The following is a 17,654-nucleotide window of genomic DNA, read 5'->3' as shown; positions in this document are numbered from 1 at the left end:
CGCATTGATCCAGTGATCCGCGTCAGTGTAGTCGAGAGCTGGCAACTGTGGTTCACTCTAATCATACCACCATCGTGCGACTTTTGCGTGCAATTGGCGAGGTTCAAAACCGCGGAGTATGGGTACTGCAAACTCTAAGCCAAAATCACAAAATCTAGCGGGCGCACGTCACCAACCGGTTCGTGAATAACACCGATCATATCTTACATCGTTACTGGTGAGGAGAAATTGTATCTTAAACCTAATATAAGGCAAAGAAAGCAATGCTTGAGCCCAAACAAAGCAGCAACTCCTCATACAAAGACCCATGCGCATGCACAAAAGGTATCCATCTGGCGGAGCAGCGACGGTGTGATTTTTAAATGGTTCAAATGGCTCTGAGCACTATTTGACGTTAACATCTGAGGTCATCAGTCCCCTAGAACTTAGAACTACTTAAACCTAACCCACCTAAGGACATCACACACATCCATGCCCGAGGCAGCATTCGATCCTGCGACCGTAGCAGCCGCGTGGTTCCCAACTGTAGCGCCTAGAACCGCTCGGCCACTCCGGCCGGCGACGGTGAGGTGTACTACGAGTTGTTTCGCCGAGGTGCAAGCGTCACTGCTGACATTTGTCAACAACCGTGACGTCTTTCAGATGCAGTCCAAGAATAACGACCAGGAAGACTGCGTGAGGTGACGCTAATCAAAGATAATGCCTGCCAGCATTCCGCCAGACTGACAAAAAACACCATACAGGAGTTGGGTTGGGAAGTTACTCCGCACACACCTTATCCACCTGATATTGCGCTCTCAGATTTTCATCTTCAAGGAATATCCTTTCCTGTTGAAAATGCGCTCCGAACATGACTTGACCAAAACTTCCTGGCAGGTTAAAACTGTGTGCCGGACCGAGACTCGAACTCGAGAACGTTGTTTGGAAAGTAGGAGACGAGGTTCTGGCTGAAGTAAAGCTGTGAGGACGGGGCGTGAGTCGTGCTTGGGTAACTCAGATGGTAGAGCACTTGCCCACGGAAGGCAAGGTCCCGAGTTTGAGACTCGGTCCGGCACACAGTTTCAATCTGCCAGGAAGTTACATATCAGCGCACGCTCCGCTGCAGAGTGAAAATCTCATTCTGGATGACTTGACCAGTTCCTCGCCTCAAAACCGCGTGACATCCGCTGTCGCGGAATCGAAAATTACCCCAGCGTTAGCAGTCCGTTGTAAATAGTGAAGGAGAATACACACACATCAAAAAAACTTTTCCATCACCTCGTCTCCGAGAGTTCCGGAACCTGTAAAGAAAATTGGAATAGAGAGAAACATAAATATCATTTGCGTCCTTTTTATTGCTCATGAAAACCACACATTGCATGTTGTACCACCACACAGCGAGGCCTTCAGAGGTGGTGGTCCATATTGCTGTGCACACCGGTGGCTCTAATACCTAGCAGCACGTCCTCTTGCATTGATGCATGCCTGTATTCGTCGTGGCATACTATCCACAAGTTCATCAAGGCACTGTTGGTCCAGACTGTCCCTTTCCTCAACGGCGATTCGGCGTAGATCCCTCAGAGTGGTTGGTGGGTCACATCGTCCATAAACAACCCTTTTTCAATCTAAATGACGCGTGTTGGATAGGGTTCATGTCTGGAGAACATTCTGGCCACTCTAGTCGAGCGATGTCATTATCCTGAAGGAAGTGATTCACAAAATGTGCACGATGGGAGCGCGAATTGTCGCGAAAAGCATTATTCAACATGGTGGCGTTGTTGTCAGGGTCCCTCCGGGCCATAATCCGTAGGTAACGGTGATCCACTAGAGTAGTAGCCCTTGGGCGGCCTGAGCGAAACATGTCATCGACAGTTCCTGTCTCTCTGTACCTCCTTCGTGTCCGAACAACATCGCTTTGGTTCACTGCGAGACTCCTGGACACTTCCCTTGTTGAGAGCCCTTCCTGACACAACGTAACAATGCGGACGCGATCGAACCGCGGTATTGACACGAGCCTTGTACCCCCTTCCAGGTGGAATGACTGGAACTGATCGGCTGTCGGACCGCCTCCGTCTAATAGGCGCTGCTCATGCATGATTGTTTATATCTTAGGGTGGGTTTAGTGACATCTCTGGTCAAAGGGACTGTGTCTGTGATACAACATGCACAGTCAACGTCTTGAGATGTTGGTGTAGAGATCAACCTTCTATGTGCTGTATGTATTACGTTTCACAAAATGGACATTGTCTAGTTTTAAGAAATGTTCAAACAAACCATTAACTTACACCACGAACACAATGAAAGGGCGCGCCACAGTGATCACAAAGCTTCGCAACATCAACATCGAAGGCTATAAACCGTACAGGATTTTCAGCTAGGTATCCCCTATCAAAGAATGCATATAGAATTGTATTTGTGTAACGGGGTGATGAGAACTGAAGAAATGTGAAGCTTATCGTGAAACTGGCTAGTCTTTAAGGCATAGCTGCAGATAGTCCAATAATACACATGTGATCAAAAGTATCCGGACACCGCCAAAAACTCACTGTTGGAATATTCGCTAGTGTAGCTTGGGGCAGTGGAATGGGAACAGCGCATAGCGTTGTGCAGTTGGAGGTGAGCCGCCAGCAGTGGTGGATGTGGGGAGAGAGATGCCAGAGTTTTGAGAGGTTACTATGAGCGGACAATCTGGACGTGTGTCCATCAGAAAAAGGAAATTTGTAAGACTGGATGTCATAAACTGATATATATACGAGGGTGAGTCAAATGAAAACCTTAAATTTGTAATAACTAATCGAAATTTCGCGCCGTTATCCTGTAAGTTGGTATGCGTGCTACAAACAGCGTGCAGAATGGCCTGTAGGTGGCAGTATAGTGCAGATGCACACATACCGTTGTAGTATGAGTATAAAGATGGCCGCCCCACTTGCGACTTGCACCAGGGAAGAATAGCGTTCTGTTGTTCGGGTTTTTGCGTAGTGAAGGCGAGAAACCAATCGAAATTCATCGGCGAATGAACATTCAGTACGGTGATGCATGTTTGTCACAGCAGCAAGTCTACGAATGGAGTAAGAAGTTCAAATGGTTCAAATGGCTCTGAGCACTATGGGACTTAACATCTGTGGTCATCAGTCCCCTAGAACTTAGAACTACTTAAACGTAACTAACCTAAGGACATCACACAACACCCAGCCATCACGAGGCAGAGAAAATCCCTGACCCCGCCGGGAATCGAACCCGGGAACCCGGGCGTGGGAAGCGAGAACGCTACCGCACGACCACGAGCTGCGGGCAGTAAGAAGTTCGCAAATGGTGTGACTTCAGTGGAAGATGCTCCTCGTCCAGGTCAGGCACAACGAGTTGTGACTCCACAGAACACTGCAGCAGTTGAAGCCATACTGAACCGCTACGGTCGCAGGTTCGAATCCTGCCCGGGCATGGATGTGTGTGATGTCCTTAGGTTAGTTAGGTTTAATTAGTTCTAAGTTCTAGGCGACTGATGACCATAGCAGTTAAGTCGCATAGTGCTCAGAGCCATTTGAACCATTTTGAAGCCATACTGAAAGAAAACCGCCGACTGACATTGAATGACAGTGCAGCATGTTTACAGATTAGTCATGGGTCAGCACAGCACATTGTGCATGATGTTCTCCAGTTTCACAAAGTGTCTGTAAGATGGGTGCCACGGCAGCTGACTCCTGAAATAAGAGAACGACGTTTTGATGCTTGTGAAGAACTTCTTCGGCGCTTTGAACGTGAAGGTGATGCCTGCCTTGCAAGAATCGTTACTGGGGACGAAACCTGGGTTCACTTCCACCAACCGGAAACGAAGAGAGCGAGCAAGGAAGGGCGCCATTCCTCATCACCAAAACCAAAGAAGTTTCGAACAGAACCATTAGCAGGGAAGGTTATGCTGACTCTCTTTTGGGACGAAAAAGGGGTCATTTTGGAGCTTTACATGCGTAGAGGGACCACTGTCACCAGTGCATGATACACAGATCTCCTAAAAAAATCATCGGTGGCCTGCAATCAAATCAGAGCGACGTGCTGTCAGCAGGTGTCCTTTAGCAACATGACAATGCAGGGCCCTACACCGCCCGTACAACAGTTGCGACAATCACAGACCTGCATTTTGTCTTCCTCATCCACCATACTCACCAGACCTTGCCCCGAGTGATTTCCATATGTTTGGACCACTCAAAGACGCAATGGGAGGAAAGAAGTTCCGTTCTGATGAAGAGATACGACATGCGGTGGATGAGTGGTTGCGCGGACTACCAAAAGAATTTTTTTTAAGGTATTTACGCACTTTGTAAGCGCTGGAGAACTTGCATTGAGCGTGGAGGAGATTATGTTGAAAAGTGATACAGCTTTGTACCACTTCTGCACAATAAATAATATTTAAAAAAATATTTAAGGTTTTCATTTGACTCACCCTCGTATATTATGACTTTTGAACACTATTAAGCTGGCAGTATTGGCGCTCGCTGTATTGCAGTAGTTCGAGTAACGAAGATTTTTGTGAGGTAAATGATTCATGAAAGGTATAGGTTGTTGTTGGTCAGGGCTATTCTTTCGTAGGGATTATTGAAAGTTAGATTGCGTTGCGCTAAAATATTGTGTGTCGGTTTAGTGATGATCAGAATAAGTAAAGAAAAATCAGTCTCAGTACGTTTAGTTTTGCTCAGCTGTTTGAAAATCAAATAACGTAAGAGTTTTCCAGCATTGCCATTATTTATATACAAAGGGGAAGTTTCAAATGTTTTGGCTCATTAGTGTATGAACTTACGTACGATGTTTCAGCATCCTGCGATATAGGCAACCCGCACCTCTGCACTGGTAACATTGTCAGTTTCCTTACAACCTCTCCGTATTGGATGGTGTTTGAAAAAGATGCTTCGTGCTACGCTTCCAAAGAATGCGTCCAGCTTTGGTGGAAACGGTAACCGTGTAAGGCAAAAAGGCCCCAGAGTTGGTAACAACTAGAGATGGGTAGTTCGCGAACGAACGGGTGCAAAGGAACGGTTCACCATGATGAACAAAAGGACCGAGGAACGAATTCCAAGGAACGATCGGTTCATAGTTCACTTCGGTCGCGGTGGTCACTTCGGCAGTTCTCGTTCCAGCCTCGGTCGCGTTCTCATCTCGGTCTCGGTCTCCCTCGGCCGCACTCGTCGTTCTTCGCATGACCACCTGTCTCAGTTCCACTGCCGACTGCTCCTAGTTAGTTCAGTATCCAGTTGTTCGTTTCGTTCACTGCACTCGCCTATTTTAAATGTGTTCCAAACTGTTCTTGCACTTGGTTCTGGCTATTCAGCGTCCACGACCGGTAATCAAGAAGTATTTTATAGTTACGTAAATTACATAAAAATTACGTTGTATGTAATAGGTACGTCTTTTCAGGCAACAAAAGGGCATATCACCTCACTTCATTATATAGATGAACAGCAGAAGACATACTTATAACAAAGCAAGTTTTTTTGTTATTCATATACTTTTTGGTTTCATCGACTTGATTTAGCAGCTAATTTTCAATAATTTGCTTAATTTTTAGTGTAAGAAAATTCATATAAAACGATTTTCGTGTATCTTTCATATACAAAACATCGCATTTAGGAAGGCTCTAATTATTTTTAAGTTTGGTTGTTTCCAATTTGCATTACCTGCTAGTTAGGTTTCTTTGGAAAAAAAGTGGGTTTTGGGTCATTTTGGCTCAGTAGGAAAAGCGGTGCCTCTCCATTTGAAAAGACATAGATTGCCATAAAATCGTATTTACTCATTATCTCAAAAAGATTTGTTCAGAAGGAGCTTCCAAACCAAAAACTTTATTACTGCGAACTTATTATTATTATTGCTGCATTAACTGTAATAATGCAACATAAAAACCTAATTTTTACTAAGCGTGTGACGCAAGTATAATGAGAAAACCACATTTTATTTTATGCTTCCATAAAGTCTCTACTTCGCCTACGAACTCAGAGACAACGTGAAGTATATATAAGGTGTAAACGATTATTGTTTACAACGTAGCATAGCTACGTAGTGGAAGTCGAAACGAAGAATTTTATACAAGACACTTGTGGTCTATTAAGTTGGGAAACAGCCACCAACAGGTTTACAAGACTACACGAGCTACAGCCCATGCGCGTCGCGTCAGATCTTCATGTTCTCTTCTCCAGCTCTCTACACATTGTCCTCGATTGCTTCGCAATTGTTGCTTGCATTAGCTTGTTATTTCTTCACTGCCTAATTATTACATGTTTGTTGTATCTGCTCGTAACGGGCAACACATCGTCCGTAATTGGCGAGCAGTCTGTTCTCGGAGCCGGTTTTCCGTGCGCCACCCTATATTATTTCCCTGCGATCAGCCACACAACGCTACAGTTGGCTAAACGAGAGGTTCTGCAGGATCACGGAAATTACTTCTAAAAGGGTGTAAGAATTCTGTAGTGAATAAAAACTCTAAACTCCAGGGGGGAGGCAAGTGCCGCTCTTGGTTCCCTCCATCCTTCAGTCATCTACACTACTAGTTTTCAGTTTTTCATAAGAACCATATACCAAGCACAAATGAACGGTGAACGAGTAAAAATAAACGGTTCCCAAAAAAGAACGATCAGCAGTGAACTAGTTCCCAAGTATGAACGAGTTTGCCCACCTCTAGTGACAACTCGTTGTTGTCACCACTCAGCCGATTCACAGTTGGTGGATAGTGCAACGCGCGCCAGATCTGTCTCTCCATTGCAACTATTCCGGGGCTCACTCAGCTACGAACGGGTAGGTAAGGAATTGCCCCCTCTCACACCGGAGATTCTGTCGCCCGCAACTGCCTTCGCTTCGGCGAAGCTGGGCCCTCACTCGCCTGGCTGCCTTTCCAGCTGAGCGGCTTCGGGCGCTGCTGATTCCGGCAATATAAATAACGGTCCACGCAGTGGGGGCGACGTGCGCTGCGTCGGTAATTACTTTTTTCGCCCCCAGGGGCCGGGCTGCTTATCGACAAATGGGGAGAGGGGTGGAGCGGCCGGGCCGAGTGATTTCCGCTGCTAGCCGCCCACACGAGCCGAGCCGAGCCGAGCCGGCGGTCGGCTGTCGCCATTCGGCCATCGGAAATGGAGAACGGCGCGCAGATTGGCTGCGAAATTGCCTCTCCGCCTAACGCGGTATCACAATAACATGAAGGCCAGCGCGTGCCGCGTTGACGGAGTTGCCCCTGAACAAACTCCAACATTCGCCAATTTTTTTCTATCCCCTTCCCTGCAGAAGCACGGTGAGGGAATAAGAGATTTGCTAAAGCGAAAATGCTACGGACGGACAAACACGCGAAGAAAATACACTGATTAGCCAAAACATTACGAGCACCAGCTTCATACACACATCAAAAAAAAGTTTTTCATCGCCTCGGTTCCGAGAGTTCCCGAACCTGTACAGAAAATTGGATTAGAGATCAATATAAACATCATTTATTGCTGATGAAAACCACACATTGCATGTTGTACCAGAGGTGTTGGCCCAGATTGCTGTACACACCGGTACCTTTAATACCCACTAGCACGTCCTCTTGCATTGATGCATGTCTGTATTCGTCGTGGCATACTATCCACAAGTTCATCAGGGCACTGTTCGTCCAGATTGTCCCACTCCTCAACGGCGATTCGACGTAGATCCCACAGAGTGGTTGGTGCGTCACCTCGACGACGACGATGATGATGATGATGATGAAGTAGTCCCATACTCCTTGACAGAGCGTAATGGACGATGCGGGAGACCCGTACCTCTGTACTAGGCAAGGTCCTAGCGGAGGTGGTTTGCCATTGCCTTCCTCCGACCGTAATGGGGATGGATGATGATGATGATGATGATGATGATGATGATGATGATGATGAAGACGACACAACAACACCCAGTCATCTCGAGACAGGTGGAAGTCCCTGACCCCGCCGGGAATCGAACCCGGGACCCCGTGCTCGGGAAGCGAGAACGCTACTGCGAGACCACGAGCTGCGGACACATTGACCATAAACAGCCCTTTTCAATCTATCCCAGGCATGTTCGATAGGGTTCAAATCTGGAGAACATGCCGGCCACTCTAGTCGAGCGATGGCGTTATCCTGAAGGAAGTCATTCACAAGATGGGCACGAAGGGGCACGAAATGTCGCCCATTAAGACCAATATGCTGCCGATATGGTTGCACTATCGATCGTAGGATGGCATTCTCATATCGTACAGCCATTACGGAGCGTTCCATGACCACCAGCGGCGTACGTCGGTCCCACATAATGCCACCCCAAAACAGCAGGGAACCTCCACCTTGCTGTACTCGCTGGACAGTGCGTCTAAGGCGTTCAGCCTGACAAGGTTGCCTCCAAACACGTCTCCGACGATTGTCTGGTTGAAGGGATACGCGACACTCATCGGTGAAGAGAACGTGATGCCAATCCTGAGCGGTCCATTTGCCACGTTGTTGGGCGCATCTGTACCGCGCTGCATGGTGTCGTGAGTGCAAAGATGGACCTCGCCATGGACGTCGGGAGTGAAGTTGCGCATCGTGCAGCCCATTGCGCACAGTTAGACTCGTAACACGACGTCCCGTGGCTGCACGAAAAGCATTATTCAACATGGTGGCGTTGCTGTCAGGGTTCCACCGAGCCATAATCCGTAGGTAGCGGTCATGCACTGCAGTAGTAGCCCTTTGCAGTAGCATCGCTTTGGTTCACTCCGAGACGCCTGGACACTTCCCTTGCTGAGAGCCCATCCTGGCACAAAGTAATATTGCGGACGCGACTGATCCGCATTATTGACCGTCTAGGCATGGTTGAACTACAGGCAACACGAGCCGTGTACCTCCTTCCTGGTGGAATGACTGGAACTGATGGGCTGTCGGACGCCATCCGTCTAATAGGCACTGCTCATGCACGGTTGTTTACTTCTTTAGGTGGGTCTAGTGACATCTCTGAACAGTCAAAGGGACTGTGTCTGTGATACAATAGCCACAGTCAGCGTCTATCTTCAGGCGTTCTAGGAACCGGGGTGATGCAAAAGTTTTGTTGATGTGTGTATGTTAATAGTTATGGCGATCAGTTTTAAAAAATGAACAGTTTACTTATTTATCTTCCATCTCTTATTTTTATTCTGCTGCGCCGATAATTAAAGTTTGAGTTTCGAGACATTGTAGAAAGAGAACCACAGATTGAGAATAATGTGAAGTTTGAACAGTGTATTATTGACGCAGACTGAAACGTCATGGAACAAAAAGTAGGTAACGAAAGTTTCACCAATGAATGTCGCCATAAGCGTCAGAATATGCACATTGGTAGACGCGCGGCACATTTTCTCGGTTTGCGTCCGAGGCGTCCAACAAGACTATCTCTATGAAGGATGGCGCGCTGCTGGTAAAACTCTTTCACAGGAACGGTTACTGTGTTCGAGTATCCCTACAGAAGTTCCAGGCACTTAAGGTTATGAAAAAAGGCATTGCTTCGATGACTGCTAAGGCTCTAGAGAAAATTATACAAAATCTGACAGGCAGGTGCTTCCTAAGTGAATGTAGCAGAGGGAGGAAAGCAGTTGATCTGACATAGGATGAAGATTTGGCCACAGCATTGCAGGAGGGATCGAGAGGTGAGTGCGAACATGCAGTGAATGGGAAGTTGTGCGAACGCTGGACATGCCTGCGGGTACAGTGTGCAACATCCTACGAAACGTGCTGCATTGCTGTCCGTACGAAATTGCCCATGTTCAGGAGCTGTTTGCTGCTGACCTGCCAAGAAGACAGATGTTCACTCCGATATGTCTTGTCTGCATGGAAATGGACAGCAACTGGCCGTGAAACATACTGTGGACAGTCGAAGCCGATTTGCATCTCCAAGGACATGTCAATATGCAGACTTGCAGAATATAGGGAACGAAAAAACCGCACCTACATGAACCAATACCGCCTCATTCTGCAAAGATGACTGTATGTTGCTGATTGACGACATAGTTGGCGGGCAAAGAGAGAGTCAACGTACTTTGCTAGTGCAGGTTGCGTACATCAGGGGCAAGTGTACATTCAGGGGCCACACTATTGTTCTCTTTTGATTGAGAGGTTCTTAATCCATTGTTCCGCTAAGTGGATTATGACCCCCTGGATTCATCTGTCGTTTTGATTGACAGATTCTTAACTTATCGTTCTGCTAAGTGGATCATGACTCCCTGGGAATAACCAGTTCTTCAGAAAAACCGCTACCCCTCCCCTCCCTTTTACCTTTCTGGGAACTTCCCTCACCGTTACTTTTAATATCAATTTGATTGACTAGTTAATTAACTATGTCAGTCAATTAATCCTTCCCCTCTGGGAAACCCCCAGCTCTCCCTGTCCTTTATCCCACCTGAAAATTGGCGGGAAAAATCTCTGTTAATTGGCCATTTGACAGGAAATCGATTGCAGTTATGGAATATGGTTTAAAAAGGACCGTGTTTTCTCGAGGAGACGAGTCCTACAGACACTGTTACCTGTACAGTCACTGGCATGCACCAACGTCTTTCCAACCCTTCAACAGCGTGGGTGTGTGGGTAGAATCGTATTCATGCTAGATGGCGCTTCTCCACACACTGCACATTGCTGCAGAAGTTTTCCGTAAATGCTAGAATTATCAGCCGTCATTTCCCTACAATCTGGCCGTCCAGATCACCTGGTCTTAATCTGTGTGACTTCCGGCTGTGGGGTTATCTGACTGATGTTGTGTTTAGTGCTCTAATGACAAACGTAACTGACTTGAAGAAAGCACGCATTGCGCTGCGCATTCTGAACATAACCCCGAGACACTCCGATCTGTAGAGGAACAGGCTGTTTCTCAGTTTCAACTTGCAGCACAGAACGGTGGACAGCACACTCAACATGCCTTGCACCTGTCTCAAGGCAATTAGAAAACCGATGTCTTTATGCTTTTTATGCGATTTTCGACATCAGGACAATTAAAGCCCTATTTTTCCTAGCTGATGTTGTACGACCTTGCCGTGGTGGATGGGCTCAACTGACCAACAGTGCCTCAAATGTTGACTACATAACTTGTCCTTTCATTCACATTGAACAGTATGAATGGTATAAACTGCAATTTAAACCATGGCCTTCGTATTGTGAGTTATCTGTCATTTGTAGCCGATCCCACTTACGTTAATACGCGTATAGCACCATCTATTGGTAAAATTTTCTTTAACTTTTTTAGTTCCATGACGTTTCCCCCTGCGTCAATAATATCCTGTTAAAATTTGACGCCATTCTGAGCAGTGGTTCTCTGTCTACAGCGTTTTGAAACTAGAGCTTTATTTACCTCATTGACGAAGGTATAGGCGTCTGCGTACCCGTTGTATGAGCCATTACTAAACTTCCGTAGATGACATATTAATCTGTCTTAACCTGTTAAAGCAATAAAGTGATCCATTTGTGAAGCTGACGACCGAATATATTTGGGGAAAAAAATATACCGCACTTGCTGCAAATATAATAGCTGTGCACAAAATCACTCTAATGTACGTGTGAAGATTGGAAAAAACAATCAGCGTTGGCTATTGAGAATGGATCCTGAAATGCAGGTGAAACGCATCACTTAGATGAAAACAAAATTCATACAAGGCTAGGAGGAAGGAAAAAAATAAGACTCAACCAAAGCAGTCTACTGAGCTTCAGAACAGCTGTGCTATAAGGCGTGTTTCAGACTCATGGCTTCACAATTTGACTTTCGAGAACCCCATGTTCCCACCAAAAACGTATAACAGAGTGTCTTCTGTATTATGGTTGCCATAGGGGATATTTTTGGCAAAACCAGTCCTGTAACGTAGGTGGAAAAATGTAATGCTAAAATTAGTTTACTGTCCCTTCATTAGCGTGCTTTTTTTGTAGTCATAGCTTCATCATCAGTATTTCAGTTGTTACGAGCGATCCAACGCACTAAAACCAGTACCTGAGAAGTTTACTGTTTTTTTATTGTATAGGATATCACGATGAAGCAACTCCTACGTGTTGTTTACTGTGTTATACTAAAATACATCATTTTCAAAGATGACATTACAAGTTGGACATAACATCACATCTTATTTAGGTATCTCACCATTACAAAGATAATACATAGCTTACGTGTTATACAACACATCTCAATATTTAAACAAATGTTTCACTTACATATTCTTTAGAAAAATGTAATATGATCTTCTGTTCTTGCGATGTTTGATGTTAAAAATCAACATTAGAATTACAGATTACAAAAGCTAAGTGAATACTTTAACTATAATGTGTGGCTTTCATCCAGGAATAATACTAATAAATAGTGCAATACAATATACAAAATCCTTTTACAGAAATGCAACAAACGTTTAGTAATGCGACCGTTCATCGGAGTTGATTAATGGTGAACTCATAGGTTAAACAAGATTGTGTAGTACGAGATAGAGTGACAGGTAGGAAATAGGAAATGGCAATAGATGGGAAGAGTACAGAGACAGAGTGAACTATAAAGGCATCTGTGCTATAATACACTATGTATATTGTGTGTGGTGTGTGTGTGTGTGTGTGTGTGTGTGTGTGTGTGTGTGTGTGTGTGTGTGTGTAACTTGTAGTGTAGTGTCATCAGTGCAAATTGTGTATATTGATTCAAAAGTGTAAACAACATCTGGAAGTCACTTCATTGTTACCATACCATGTTTGTTCAAATGAAAGCACCAAATTTTGATGCTGTACTATATTTTAAAGATTATCTACGCATATTCCTCTCTCACAAGTGTCCACCTCCGTCCAGAATTTTTAAAGAATCGAATTCTCACGTATAAAACTAATTCAAACGTGTGATTCCTTTACAAATGATGTAATGTGTTAAATAATTGACGTTAACCATACAAAACGTTTATGATTGAAGACACAAAACCCTAGTCTTGTTGGTTTCAATAGTTTCGAATTATTCACCACGGACTAATGGAAAAACGTTACAATAGATTTGAAATTATGTTTAAAGTTTGTTGAAATCTGAGTGCTCTCGTCGTCAAACACTGGATGTTTACACTCTGGGGCTCATTTGCTCTCCGTTTTAAGGAAAAGCTGGGTTAACATACATCTCAATATATCTCCTGAACCATGTATCGTACGGTTATATAAGTTTGCAGGTACACTCAGTAGCATGTGCGGATATTATATACAAAATCTGTTGTGATTAGAGATAGTTAACCGTAAAGAAGTAATAAATTAGAACGTCATGCATGTAGTTTTCCTGGATGAACAGCGAAAATCTATTAGCGTTTAACCTTCCTTCCTTCCATTATTTTGGAGGGAGGAGGGGTGTATCAGCTTTAAAAACTTTGGGAAGGTTTGAAGTTACGGGTAAACTCTGTTGGAAGTGGGTAAGTGCTCTCATTCTGAGATATTAAAAGAATATAGTCCGGGTAATATCCGCGGCGTGAGTTAGGCTGCCTCAACACATGGACACAGTGTATAGCCGTTATATTTGACTTACTGCGTTGAACCTTTAACATAACATTGTAGCTCTTAATGAATAGATTATCAGTGTTTTAAATTTCTGAAGTCGGTCGATAATTATATATAATACTGAAAATCCAATTTTTATTGTCTCTGCACGTGGGATAGTACACGGGTTAGCCATTAAATAATATAAATTATTGGGTTGGTGCATAAGCTCGTACAGTTTTTGTTTAGCATGTTGCTATTCCGGTTCCTATGGGTTTATTTATCGATTGCCATTTTCTATTTACTCTACACTGTTGGAACCTCAGTTTACATACTGTCATTCGGAGATAGTGATTGGAGCTGTAAACGCTAGAAAATGGAGAACCAAGTGTACAAATCGGAACGTTTCCGAGATATTCTTCTGTTACAGTTCAGTAAAGGGCTAACAGCAGCGGAGGCAGCCACCAATGTTTGCGTCATTTATGGCGATAACGCTACTGGACAGAGTAGGGCAAGAAAATGGTTTTGTCGTTTTAAGGAGCATCGCTCTGACATTAGTGACTTTACACGTTCAGGAAGACCTTCAAGGATTGATGAAGGTCGTTTAAACACGTTAATCCACAGTGATTCACGTCACTCTGATGAACTGTGATCATTCCACTATCGTGCGACATTTGTCTGCAGTGGGGAAGGTTCAAAAATCGGGTGTGTGGGTACCGCATGCTCTAAGCCGACATCACAAAAATCTGCCAGTGGCCATATGTGGATCTCTGCTTGTTCGTCATAAATTGGCTCCTGAACAACACAGACCATTCCTATCGTGTATCGTTACTGGTGAAAAGAAGAGGTGTCTTTTACGCTAATGTAAGGGAAATAAAGGGATTGCTGAGCCAAAACAAAGCAGCAATTCCCCGTGTAAACACCTGTTCGCATCCACATAAGTTAATATTACGCATCCTGCTATACTGACGAAAACGCACTATGCAGATATTGGGTTGGGAAGCCATTCCGTAACTCCTGATCTCGCGTCCTAAAAAATTCACGTTTTCTGCTTCATATTGAACAATCTTCGAATAATTTCCTTCCGGATGAAAATGCGCTCCGAAAATGGCTAGACGAATATTTCGCCTCAAAACCACATGATTTTACAGTTGCGGGATCGAAAAGTTACCCCAGCGTTGGCAGACTATTGTAAACAGTTAAGGAGAATATATTATTGATGACTGTAATCTCTGTTATATCTGTCTGTTGTGTTTATTCAAATTATCGAAAAACGCTACGACCCTACGCACCAGCCAAAAGTGTATGCCGGCCGCGGTGGTCTAGCGGTTCTAGGCGCTCAGTCCGAAACCGCGTGACTGCTACGGTCGCAGGTTCGAATCCTGCCTCGGGCATGGATGTGTGTGATGTCCTTAGGTTAGTTAGGTTTAAGTAGTTCTAAGTTCTAGGGGACTGATGACCACAGATGTTGAGTCCCATAGTGCCCAGAGCCATTTTGAACCAAAAGTGTATACATTCCGTAATAATTTCGCAAATCGCAGGTAAGAATTCGCTACAGCTTCTACAGATACGCCATTCTGGAGTGTTGACACCGCATTACGTAACATTGCAAGCTTCGATGACTGATCTACACTAAGTGATCAACAGTAACCTGACACCTGGCTGAAAATGACTTACAAGTTCGTGGCGCCGTCCATCGGTAATCCTGGAATTCAATATGATGTTGGCCCACTCTTAGCCTTGATGACAGCTTCCACTCTCTCAGGCATACATTCAATCAGATGCTGGAAGGTTTCTTGGTGAATGGCAACCCATTCTTCACAGTGCTGCACTGACGAGAGGTATCGATGGGGGTCGATGAGGCCTGGCACGAAGTCGGCGTTCCAGAACATCCCAGAGGTGTGGTATAGGATTGAGGTCAGGCCAGGCCAGTCCATTACAGCGATGTTATTGTTGTGTAACCACTTTCCCACAGGCCGTCCATTATGAACAGGTGCTCGATCGTGTAGAAAGATGCAGTCGCTATACCCGAAATGCTCTTCAACAGTGGGAAGCAAGAAGGTGCTTAAAACATCATTGTAGGCCTGTGCTGTGATAGTGCCACGCAAAACAACACTCCACGAAAACCACGACCACACCATAACACCACAGCCTCCGAATTTTACTGTTGGCACTACACACAGTGGCAGATGACGTTCACCGGGCTGTCGCCATACCTACACGCTGCCATCGGATCGCCACTTTGTGTACTGTGATTCGTCAGTCCGCACAACGTTTGCCCACTGTTCAATCGTCCAATGTTTACGCTCATTAACCGGCCGCTGTGGCCGAGCGGTTCTAGGCGCTTCAGTCCGGAACTGCGCTGCTGCCTCGGTCGGAGGTTCGAATCCTGCCTCGGGCATGGATGTGTGTGTTGTCGGTTGGGTTGTTTGGGGGAAGAGACCAAACTGCGAGGTCATCGGTCTCATCGGATTAGGTAAGGAAGTCGGCCGTGCCCTTTCAAAGGAACCATCCCGGCATTTGCCTGGAGCGATTTAGGGAAATCACGGAAAACCTAAATCAGGATGGCCGGACGCAGGATGTGTGTTGTCCTTACGTTAGTTAGGTTTAAGTAGTTGTAAGTCTAAGGGACTGATTACATCAGATGTTAAGTCCCGTAGTGCTTAGAGCCAATTGAACCGTTTTACGTTCCTTACACCAAGCGAGACGTCGTTTGGTATTTACCGGCGTGATGTGTGGCTTATGATTAGCTGCTCGACAATGATAGTTTTCTCACCTCCCGCCTATCTGTCATAGTACTTGCAGTGGATCGTGATGCAGTTTGGAATTCCTGTGTGATGGTCTGGATAGATGTCTGCGTATTACACATTGCGACCCTGTTCAACTGTTGGCAGTCTCTGTCAGTCAACAGACGAGGTCCACCTGTACGCTTTTGTGCTGTACGTGTCCCTTCAAGTTTCCATTTCATTATCACATCGGAAACAGTGGACCTAGTGAGGTTTAGGAGTGTGGAAATGTTGCGTACAGACATATGACACAGGTGATGCCCAATCAGCTGAGCACGTTCGAAGTCCGTGAGTTCCACGGAGCGCCCCATTCTGCTCTCTCACGATGTGTAATAACTACTGAAGTCGCTGATATGGAGTAGCCGGCGGTAGGTGACAGCACAATGCACCTAATATGAAGAACGTATGTTTTGGGGATGTCCGGATACTTTTGATCACTAAGTGTATCACTTCTACATTGCCACGGTAGAAACGCTGATAGGAAGAGACCAGACGGATTTGATTACCGATGTATTATCGTCTACACCGTGTTTGATTTTAGCTCTCATCGCACCGTTCCGTGTGAGACGAGGAAATGTAAACAAACAGCTGCGGTGCGCTCCGCTTCCCGACTGGGCGGTTGCCAAACGCGCTGGCTACTTCGCCGCGCTGCCTGGGCGCCTTGTTTACATACCTGGGCGCCTTGTTTACATACCTGGGTGCCGGCCATGCCCGACCGACGGTAGCGAGCCCAACGCTGCCGCTGCCCCCGCGCGACGCCGGCGACCACCTCGCGTCACGGCGTCTCCGGTGCGAATGACGCCACGCCAGCGGCGACGCCGACACTACCTTCGCCACCCGCTGCGCCGGCGGCGTCGTCTCTCCACGCGATTGGCGGCCTCTGAGGAGGCGTAGACACCTCTGCAACCGGCCGCCTGGCAGTCACCAGCAGGCGCACAATTAGCTACACTTCATTGCGACGATCACAAGTCTGGAGCCACTCGCACCGCGCTCAGTCAAACTTCGGTAGGTTCGCGAACGTCGGGCGCCTTGAGACTAGGCAACACTTGGAACTCGACGGTGGTGCAGTGTAGCCTGCACAGCAGCGGTAGCTCCACGAACAACGGGCGCCTTGTGAATAGGCAACACTTCGAAGTCGACGGTGGTGGAGTGTAGCCTGCACAGCAGGGGCACCTTGCGAGCACTCGGCGCCCACGCAAGCCGGCTGCTGGCGCGTTTCGGAGCTTGGCCGCCCGCCGGTCGTCGAGTTGCCACTAGGCAGGGGCGTCACTGCGCAGTGCCCGCGACACTCGCTCGGCCCCCGGCGTACGCACCGGCGAGGGGCGCGCCTAGCCCTATGCGCGGCCAGTTACAGCGGCCCGCGTATTGATCCCCGCGGAGCACCCCGCCACAGGTTGGTCCGCCACGCACGCCGCGCCGCTGCCCGGATCAATACGCCGCGCGACACGAAGGCGAAGGCCGC

General features: G+C 46.3%; 1 protein-coding gene across 1 annotated transcript in view; it reads right to left on the bottom strand.

Moving 5' to 3' along the window:
- The window catches only part of LOC126214876 (glutamate-rich protein 2), a 290,884-nt gene extending 273,977 nt beyond the window's left edge, over positions 1 to 16,907 (bottom strand). The window contains exon 1 of the mRNA XM_049941522.1: positions 16,887 to 16,907. The gene's annotated coding sequence lies outside the window, so the exon portion shown is untranslated. The remainder of the gene's footprint in view (positions 1 to 16,886) is intronic.
- Positions 16,908 to 17,654: the final 747 nt, after the last annotated feature.

The sequence above is a fragment of the Schistocerca nitens genome, chromosome 12 (assembly GCF_023898315.1).
Source record: "Schistocerca nitens isolate TAMUIC-IGC-003100 chromosome 12, iqSchNite1.1, whole genome shotgun sequence".
In the NCBI taxonomy this organism is placed as follows: Eukaryota; Metazoa; Arthropoda; class Insecta; order Orthoptera; family Acrididae; genus Schistocerca; species Schistocerca nitens.
This window is presented reverse-complemented; position numbering and strand designations above follow the sequence as displayed.